General features: G+C 34.6%; 2 pseudogenes; both read right to left on the bottom strand.

Moving 5' to 3' along the window:
* Positions 1–643: 643 nt before the first annotated feature.
* On the bottom strand, positions 644–1411 carry LOC132190065 (chaperone protein dnaJ 11, chloroplastic pseudogene; annotated as a pseudogene).
* A 3465-nt stretch (positions 1412–4876) lies between these two features.
* On the bottom strand, positions 4877–5648 carry LOC132190003 (chaperone protein dnaJ 11, chloroplastic pseudogene; annotated as a pseudogene).
* Between the last annotated feature and the right edge of the window lie 3622 nt (positions 5649–9270).

The raw sequence follows: 9270 nt of genomic DNA, 5'->3' as shown, positions 1-9270 counted from the left end.
TCAAACCATCGGAGAAGAAGAAAATATGAGGGAGAGAGAAAAAGTATAAATTAAAGGAATAAAATATAAAAAAGGTAAAATAAAAAAAAATAATAATACTTTATTAATATAGGAAATTATTTAAGAAAACTATTGGAGTACATATTGAATAAGAAGCAAAAAATAGTTTAAATCCTTAAAATTAAAAGAAGATGATCGGTAGCCGCTGGAAATGCTATAAAAGGATTGGGGAACTATCTGCTCAACAGGTAGAAAAAATGGATGAGAAGGCACATCAGAATAAAGAGTTATAGGGTCCATAACAGGTAAGCCTCACATCATCATATGCTATTCAAGATGGATGGATCTCACAATCTCCCCTCTAAAATTGTCCAAACTTCTATAAAATTTGGGTAATTTAATAAATGAATAAATAAAAGCTAACAGAAAAAATCCAAATCAATTTGTTTCGGAATTCTGGCTCAAAAATTCGTAGTCCAATACAATCTAAAATGAGGTTTGCAGCCTCTGCTCAGGACAGGTGACCGTTGCAATTATTGTCTCAGTGCGATTCGAACACGCCAATTTGAGGGATCCCCGTTCATTTTATATTTTATGTACTCAAGAGTTAAGGGTAAGGAACTTTCAGAAAGGAAAGTGTAAATAAAAATGGAAAATGCAAATTTTTCATTCATACAGATACAGGCTGTTAAAAAGGCGCCTGTTTACATTTGTACAAAATGTTACCGCTATGTAACAGTTCAGCTACCTAAAATACCATCAAAACCATGCTTTAGCTTCTGATTAAGATCATGGTCGATCTGTAATTTTGAAAAGTAATATGTCCAAATGAGTCTTCCTGCTTTTTTGCCTACCAGCATTGATCGGTCTCCCATTTCCGCCGTGTATGTCCAGCAAATCCGGAACCCATCGTAGCCGTACTCATCGACATTGCCACGGGATAATTCACCGGCCGCCGCCTACTGTAAAGCACGCGATCGTAATCGGCGCGTCTCTCCGGATCTGAGAGCGTGGCGTACGCTTCATGAACCTTCATGAACTCGCACCCTGAAGTCGGACCCCTTTGACCGTTAGCTGCCACGTCAGGGTGCACCACTCTCGCTAACCTTCTGTAGGCGGTCTTGATCTCATGACTCGCGGCGCCCATTTGAATCCCAAGAACCTCATAAAGCGAGGAAGCCGTTGACGTACTCCGGGACACGGTCCTCTCGGCCGTCGATGTACATGCTGCGGAGATAGGAGGTGCACGGAACTTGACGGAGTTTGGGGATGAGCGATGGCCGCTGATGTTGATGACCTTTGGGCCAATGAAATGAGCTGAGGAACTCAAAGATGATGATGCTGAAATCATTGTCACTCTTCAAATGTTGTTTTTGCTGTGCAGTGGATTGTGAATGTTTGGGAGATGAAAGTCTAGGACGACTTGCTATTTTATAGGGAGTGGGGATCTGGCTTGACCATGGTTAGTGTGGGTGGGTTAACAAACCATAGGCTTATCCGTGGGAATTGGGATGATTGGATCATGGCTTACGCTGACTCAGCGAAACGTCGGTGTTCCAGAATCTCTCCGCGTACAACTACTGAAAATATGCTTTTGCTGTCTCGCTTTTTGTATTTTATTGGTACGTACTTTAAAGTATTGCCTTTTTTTAAAAAAAAAAAAATTTATTTCACTAAGCGAATCAAACCCAAGAGAAAAATATGGCCTTATTTTTTTATCTATAGTTTTTTTAAAATTCACTATTAAATTTTTAAGACTACATACAATGATAAATTAAAAAAAAAAAAAAAAAAATTATATATAAAACGAATACATCCATATTGAATACCTCTCCCGTTCTAGAAAGAGATTGAGTTGTATAATCACTTGGTAGCCCCCACAAGATAAACATCTAGATCGTCTTTTGAATCTTCTCCTGTGTTTTGGATAAAAGTCATCGACTAGACATTGTCACTAGTTCCCTGTCAATGCACTATTTGGGATAAGCCATTTGCGTCCTTTGTCTCTGTCCCCCTTCTTTTTTCTTCAAAGGTTGCCCTTTATTTTATTTTATTTTTATTTTTCTTCTAGAAAACGGTAAAAGGTCGGAGGAGGTCCTTTTCTTCTAGACGACGGCAAAATTTTATAGGAGGTCCTTGAAAGCCATTTGCAATTCTTTTGAGATCCTTCCAGACAAATTGAGAAAAGAGGAGGCCTGCTCAGGACAGGGGGGAAAAAGAAAAAAGAAAGAAGATACTATTATAAGTTTTTTTTAGTTTTTTTAAAGTCATCTTAAATATAATTTTAAAAGTCACATCACATTTTAGATAATTTTAAAAGGACTCTAAAAAGACTTATAGATTTACTATGGCTCCGAAATCTATAAGAAAACTATTCTTTATGTATACATCACAGTTTACCTTGTTTAGTCGCTTTCTTTAAGGTCCTCTTCTTTTTTATTATTAAGGAATTTGAAAAGTATCTTACTGTAATTTAACATTTTTGTTACGAGTAATACTCTAAGTTTCTTTTTCTTGTTTCTCGTGCCCCTCCAAATTTAAATTAATTTTTAAAATAATTATTTAATCAAAATCTAATAATAATCTAACATTTATCTTAAAAAAAAATATATAAAGTGTTATAGATAATATGTTAAAATTTGTATTGAAAAAGTAATATATATATATATATATATATATATATATATATAGTATTTTGAATACCTAAAGATGGCCTTAAATGCGTTAATAGCTATTAATGTTGTGACAAAGAGTTCTAATAACAACATATATAGATGTACAATCTTTAAAAAGACATTCTATGTAGTATGTAGTCCTCTCAAAATGTCCAAATTTACTTTTAAGAAAAATCATCTCTATTTTTTTTTTTTCAAAATTACTCAAAAAAAAAAAAAAAAAAATGGCAAAGAGTTTTGAGAGGAAAGACGAGGAATGAACTGATTGATGTGATGTAAAATATAAAAGAGTTTTAAATTTTTTGTGAGAGAACAATGAATAAAGTTGTATATTAATATGAAAAAATGAGATTGGCCTTTTTAAAGAAAAATGAAAAGAACTCTTTATCAAACACACTCACAATGTCAAACAAGTTCTATAAGAATATAAGACGAAGCCCACTTTTTTTGGATCATTATTATTTTTATTTTAAATGAAATTAAGAGTGTCTATTTCATAATAAAAAATAATTTTTGATAAATTTAATAATATATATGTTATCATGTTAATTACAAGTTTTAAAAGACATTATATCTAGTAAATTGCTGGATTCTACATGATATTATTGTTTTGTTTTTTGTTCTCATCAATAAGTAGTGAATAAGAAGAAAGGCTGGGTTAATTAGAAAAGAAGAAAGGCTGGGTTGGTTTGGGCATTGTTGCTCGTGATGGTAACGGGAGATGCTCAGCGGCAAGGAGTTTGACACTTGAAATGGTTCTTGAACCGGTGATGGCCGAAGCACTGGCTGCAACTCATGCATAGATAATGGGAAGGAAGCTTGATCTAAATGCGATCTTTGAAAGGGATGCTTTGCAAATCATTACTGCAGTGAATTTACAAAAGGATTGCTTGAGTAGCTTTGGTCACTTTGTGGAGGACATCCAAACAAGTTTACAGTAGTTGAGTATGCCAGAATTTAAACATGTTTTTAGGGAAGCTAATCTAGTTGCTTATGGACTAGCTAGAGAGACTACCACCCATATCATAGATACTTTTTGGTTGGATGAAAATCCACCATGTGACTGGGATATTTTAAGGAGGGAATAACTTTTTCCGATTTCTTGATTGTATTGCTCTCTTTGATATATATATATATATATATATACTAGTGATATTTACAAACTCTCATCTCCACTCACTTTGTTAAATTCAATAACTAAATTATTATAATATGATAAAAATAAAAACAATTTAAAAATGTGTGCAAATGCTTATACTACAATAGAGAGACTTGAAATAACACCGCGAGACGATAGCCTTTATTGAACTTAGTACCGAGTGTCTTCAAATAAAAGAAATACCCAAAAAAAAAAAAAAAAAAAAGGCATATTGACTCAGGCCCAACCCAATTCGGAATATATAGGTGAATCATGAATGAGTAATGCTATTTATTGGGTTACTATATTATTTTCATGCAATTGAGATGAAATGGTAGTGCAAATTAGTTTTTTTTTTTTTTTTTTTTTTTTTTTACAGAAATTAATTTTTACTGTAAGATCATAAAATTATATAACAAGAATACTTATATGATAGTTTACAAAATAAATAACTTCTGCAAGTTTAAAATATATTTTATTCCTCACAAGTGGAGTGCAATTGGTGCATTCAAAGGATTGTGGAACTATCTACCCTAACAAGTAGAAGGAGAAAAGATGGATGAGAAGGTAGATTAGAATAAAGAGTTATAGGGTCCACAACAGGTAAGCATCATTTCATATGCTATTCAAGAAGATGAACTTCATAATCCCCTCTCTTAAATTGTTCTATAAAATTTGGACAACTTCATAATAATAATAAAAAAAATTAACAGAAAAAATCCAAGCTGGTTTTGGAATTGTCACACAAAAATTTGTCTCCAAGACAAATGAGGTTTGCAGCACTGCTTAGGACAGGTGACCGTTGCAATTCTCCTCCCGGTGCAATTCCAACAAGCCAATTCGAGGGATCCTCGTTCATTTTATATTTTATGTACCATTTTGTTTTTTTTCTTCATGGAAAAAAATGAGAAGAATATTCGAATTAATAATCTCCATCCCCATTTCATGAGACATGGTCTCCATCTCCTTAAGACATGATATTCGGTCAATTATGTTACCTTTGATACTATATTTATGTACTTAAGAGTTAAGAGTTGGGAACTTTCATAAAAGAAAGTGTAAATAAAAATGGAAGATGCAAATTTTGCATACATACAGGCTGTTAAAAAGGCGCCTGTTTACATTTGTACAAAATGTTACCGCCATGTAACAGCTCAGCTACCTAAAATACCCTCAAAACCATGCTTTAGCTTCTGATTAAGATCATGGTCGATCTGTAATTTTGAAAAGTAATATGTCCAAATGAGTCTGCCTGCTTTTTTGCCTACCAGCATTGATCGGTCTCCCATTTCCGCCGTGTATGTCCAGCAAATCCGGAACCCATCGTAGCCGTACTCATCGACATTGCCATGGGATAATTCACCGTCCGCTGCCTACTGTAAAGCACGCGATCGTAATCGGCGCGTCTCTCCGGATCTGAGAGCGTGGCGTACGCTTCATGAACCTTCATGAACTCGCACCCTGAAGTCTGACCCCTTTGACCGTTAGCTGCCACGTCAGGATGCACCGCTCTCGCTAACCTTCTGTAGGCGGTCTTGATCTCATGACTCGTGGCGCCCATTTGAATCCCAAGAACCTCATAAAGCGAGGAAGCCGTTGACATACTCCGGGGCACGGTCCTCTCGGCCGTCGATGTACATGCTGCGGAGATAGGAGGTGCACGGAACTTGACGGAGTTTGGGGATGAGCAATGGCCGCTGATGTTGATGACCTTTGGGCCAATGAAATGAGCTGAGGAACTCAAAGATGAGGATGTTGAAATCATTGTCACTCTTCGAATGTTGTTATTGCTGTGTTGTGGATTGTGGATGTTTCGGAGATGAAGTTCAAGGACGACTTGCTATTTTATAGGAAGTGGGGATCTGGCTTGACCATGGTTAGTGTGGGTGGGTTAACAAACCATAGGCTTATCCGTGGGAACTGGGATGATTGGATCGTGGCTTACGCTGACTCAGCGAAACGTCGGTGTTCCAGAATCTCTTTCACTAAAAATATGATGTGATATCTTGTTCCTAGATGTATATCTTTTTTCTTGAATATTTATGGAAAAAATATAAAATTTTTATTAAATAGTAACATTTCTCTACAAAGAATACATTCATATTGAATGCCTCGCCCGTTCTGGAAAGAGATTGAGTTGTATAATCACTTGGTAGCTCCCACGAGATAAACATCTAGAGTCTTTTGACTCTTCCCATGTGTTTGGGATAAAAGTCATCGACTAAACATTGTTACTAGTTCCCTGTCAATGCACTATTTGGGATAAGCCATTTGCATCCTTTGTCTCTGTCGGCCTTCTTTTTTCTTCAAAGATTGCCCTTTATTTTATTTTATTTTTATTTTTCTTCTAGAAAATAGGAAAAGGTCGGAGGAGGTCCTTTTCTTCTAGACAACGGCAAAATGTTAAAGGAGGTCCTTGAAAGCCATTTGCTATTCTTTTGAGATCCTTCCAGACAAATTGAGAAAAGAGGAGGCCTGCTCAGGAAAAAGGAAGAAAAAGAAAAAGATAAAAAAAGACGAGGATGCTTCAAGATCTACGTAAGCACGATTGTTCCATTCCAGCTTAAATTACAGTATCTTACTGTAATTTAACATTTTTGCTTGGATAAATATTAAATGTCTTTTTCATGTTCTCTGTACCCCTTTAAATTTGAATTAATTTTTAAAATTATTTTTTAATCAAAATTTAATAATAATTTATTATTTATCTTAAAAAAAATATAAAATATTATAGAAAATATGTTAAAATTTGCATTAAAAAAGTAATAGCTAATATATATATAGTATTTTGAATACCTAAAATAGCTACTACTGTAGAGATGGCCTTAAATGCGTTAATAGCTATTAATGCAGTGACAAAGATTTCTAAGATCAACATATATAGATGTACAATCTTAAAAAAAAAACATTGTATGTACTCCTCTCAAAATGTCCAAATTTACTCTAAGAAAAATCATCTCTATTTTTTTTTTCAAAATTACTCAAAAAAATAATAAAAAAAAAAAAAGGCAAGGAGTTTTGAGAGGAAAAACAAAGAATAAACTGATTCGCGTGATGTAAAAATATAAAGAAGCTTTAAATTTCTTGTAAAAGAACAATGAATAAAGTTGTATATTAATATGCATAAATGAGATTGGCTCTTTTTTTTAACAAAAAAAAAAAGAGAAGAACTCTTTGTCAAACACACTGACAATCTCAAAACAAGTTCTATCCATTCTTTTCTTTACTATAAGTAGTTATCAGTACGTTATTAGCTAGTGATATTTAATGCTTTTAATTGTCCTATTGGAGAACGCGGCATGTACTAAAAAAAAAAAAAAAAATTTAGCCTGGCGTGCTTCACTGTTGAAGCACGCCAGGCGTGCCCTGAATCATGACTCAAAAAATGTATCATCCCTTATTTCCATTGGGCACCGACATCTTTCTAGCCTTCTCGGATATTTCAGACCAACCAAAACCAGCTGTGTTAGCCAATTTATACAGCTAAAGAAAAAGGGCAAAAAGAAGAAGAAAGATACAAAAAAGTGGGGCAACTTTGATTGCAAGAAGACGCGTTTATAACAGCTAGCTTTTGGTGCTAGTCTGAAATGAATATATGGACAAATTTAATATCCCAAGTTCACACTTTGCTATATTCGCCTTAACTAATTTTGAGAATGAAAGCAAGATAGAATGATTTAGCAGGTCTTAGGATAGTTCAATCGGCTGTGAATCACGCCTAATGAAACGAAGGTCACTAGTTCGAATCCTCCTTCACCCTTCTCTTGTGTGGACATTAAAAAAAAAAAAAAAAAAATGATTTAGCAGAGTAAGGTTCCCTGCTGTTTTTAAAAAATGGAGAAAGATCTTTGACCCCCCAAAAAATGGAAACTTATGGGGTAATGTTATTTATTTATTGATATAGAAAACAAATTCACCTTCTTAAAACCCTTGTAACTCACTCTAACCACTCATTCAACACCTTTATAATTTAAAAAAAAAATATTTACAAATTCGATTAACATGGTAACGGTCTATTCTCAATAAAATAATAATAATAATAATTAAGAGACATTTACATTCGAAAAGGAAAATGTTTTGGATAAGGATAGTGATTAGTGCACCACTAATTTCGTACGAGTCTCGCCGCAATGGAAGGAGACCAGTCACACCAATCCAGACTGGCTACGTAACTCTCCAAGGCGGAAGGATTGCTAGGCCACGTGACGCTTAATTATTGGTTAATAAATAAGATATTATCGGATGGCGTGGCAGTTGAAAAAAGAAGGCTAAACTGCTCCTCTTAACCATGGTGGCAAACTCTGATCTGAGTTTGACAAACGCTTTAAAGAAAAAATAAAATAAAAAACTCTCACATGAATCCATGATGGGTGGGGACAAAAGATGCTTCAGTTAGTCTTACATATTGGACACGTGTTGGGCTGTCATAGAATGGACGGTGGGACAAAGTCACTAAAGTGATTAAAGGCCGACAACATTTGAAGTACTGAGAATCTTGATCAGAGTCTGCGCGAAGTTTCAGAAGGACCTGAAGTCTCAACTTGGAAATGCCTCTCCCCTAAACCGCTCTTGAAAACAAACGGCGTTTGTTTTGCTTTTTGTAGCTGACGATGTCGTTTTAGAATGAGTGTACCCACGTGACTACATGTGCATTCAGGCTTTAGTCAAACCAGACCTTATCATGGCCACTGGGCCTGAAATAGTCGGTTTTCGTTTGGACGATCCCAAATGGTAGATTAAAGCCCAGCTCGAAAGCAAACCCATCCCAGATGAAAACAGACACTATTGGGTCTATATAGCTGGTCGACTCAACCCATGGGTTTTTTTTTTTTTTTTTTTGTTGAAAACTTCACTTATCTCTTATCCTATCACTTAATTTGTTTTTTTTTTAAAAAAAAACAAAAACTTTAAAAATTCATAATGTAAAGTTTTAATCTATCAATTCATTTTAAATTCTATTTCGTAAGGTCTAAGGTTCGAATTTCTTTAGGTGTAAACAATTTTTTAAGTCGAATATTACTCGATTTGTATGAAGAGAACGCTTTACACAGATTCAAAGTTAAACTAATAAGAATGGGTACACAAAGTAACCCTCCTTTAAAAATTCATTGTTTTATATGGGTGAAAACATGAAACACCATGAAAGTTCATCTACACAATCATATGCTAACATGTCAATGCAAATTAAATGATCATTAACTTTTGTATTATATATTATTAACATAATGGTGACGTTGGAAATCATTTTTCCCATGGGAATCTGGAGTATCGGGCGCAGTCCATGTGACAAACCTATTTTCCATCAACATTTTTTTTTTTTTAATTACTAAACCATTGTTTTCAAAATAAAATAAGAGAATTTCAAATTGAATACTTATCTGAATTTCCCCGCGGCCTCTATTACTTAAAGGTACACCAAGGTCTCTTCTCTTGGAGTTGGAGGAGCATAATGAACAA

This window comes from Corylus avellana, chromosome 9, assembly GCF_965113065.1.
Source record: "Corylus avellana chromosome 9, dhCorAvel1.hap1.2, whole genome shotgun sequence".
Lineage (NCBI taxonomy): Eukaryota > Viridiplantae > Streptophyta > Magnoliopsida > Fagales > Betulaceae > Corylus > Corylus avellana.
Note: the sequence above shows the minus strand (reverse complement) of the source record. Positions and strands in the feature narration are given on the sequence as shown.